General features: G+C 65.7%; 1 protein-coding gene across 1 annotated transcript in view; it reads right to left on the reverse strand.

Moving 5' to 3' along the window:
* LOC103908577 (ras/Rap GTPase-activating protein SynGAP) overlaps positions 1-1,360 on the reverse strand; it is a gene marked incomplete at both ends in the record, with an annotated part of 23,428 nt that overhangs the window by 3,086 nt on the left and 18,982 nt on the right. The gene's annotated exons all lie outside the window — the stretch shown is intronic.

Consider the following 1,360-nt stretch of genomic DNA (forward strand, 5'->3'; position numbering starts at 1 on the left):
CCACGGCCGTGAGAAGGGACCGCCCGACTGTCCCACGGCCACACCAATGGGGACATGGCCATGAGAGGGGACCACGTAACGGGCCCATGGCCTTGAGAAGGGACCACCCGACCGTCCCACGGCCACGCCAACGGGGACACGGCCATGAGAGGGGACCACCTCACTGTCCCACGGCCACGCCAACGGGGACACGGCCATGAGAGGGGACCACGTAACGGGCCCATGGCCTTGAGAAGGGACCACCCGACCGTCCCACGTCCATAACAACGGGGACACGGCCATGAGAGGGGACCACCCAACTGTCCCACGGCCGTGAGAAAGGACCGCCCAACCGTCCCACGGCCACGCCAACGGGGACACGGCCATGAGAGGGGACCACGTAACGGGCCCATGGCCTTGAGAAGGGACCGCCCAACCGTCCCACGGCCACGCCAACGGGGACACGGCCATGAGAGGGGACCACCTCACTGTCCCACGGCCACGCCAACAGGGACACGATCATAAGAAGGGACCGCCCGACCGTCCCACGGCCACGCCAACAGGGACACGATCATAAGAAGGGACCGCCCGACCGTCCCACGGCCACGCCAACAGGGACACGATCATAAGAAGGGACCGCCCGACCGTCCCACGTCCATAACAACGGGGACACGGCCATGAGAGGGGACCACGTAACGGGCCCATGGCCTTGAGAAGGGACCACCCGACCGTCCCACGGCCACGCCAACAGGGACACGATCATAAGAAGGGACCGCCCGACCGTCCCACGTCCATAACAACGGGGACACGGCCATGAGAAGGGACCACCCGACCGTCCCACGTCCATAACAACGGGGACACGGCCATGAGAGGGGACCACGTAACGGGCCCATGGCCTTGAGAAGGGACCGCCCAACCGTCCCACGGCCACGCCAACGGGGACACGGCCATGAGAGGGGACCACCTCACTGTCCCACGGCCGTGAGAAAGGACCGCCCAACCGTCCCACGTCCATAACAACGGGGACACGGCCATGAGAAGGGACCACCCAACTGTCCCACGGCCGTGAAAAGGGACCACCCAACTGTCCCACGGCCGTGAAAAGGGAACACCCGACCGTCCCACGTCCATAACAACGGGGACACGGCCATGAGAAGGGACCACCCGACCGTCCCACGGCCACGCCAACAGGGACACGATCATAAGAAGGGACCGCCCGACCGTCCCACGGCCACGCCAACGGGGACACGGCCATGAGAGGGGACCACCCAACTGTCCCACAGCCTTGAAAAGGGACCACCCAACTGTCCCACGGCCGTGAGAAAGGACCACCCAACCGTCCCACGTCCATAACAACGGGGACACGGCCATCAGAGGGGAC

The sequence above is a fragment of the Aptenodytes forsteri genome, unplaced genomic scaffold (assembly GCF_000699145.1).
Source record: "Aptenodytes forsteri isolate BGI_AS27 unplaced genomic scaffold, ASM69914v1 Scaffold1182, whole genome shotgun sequence".
NCBI classification, from domain to species: domain Eukaryota; kingdom Metazoa; phylum Chordata; class Aves; order Sphenisciformes; family Spheniscidae; genus Aptenodytes; species Aptenodytes forsteri.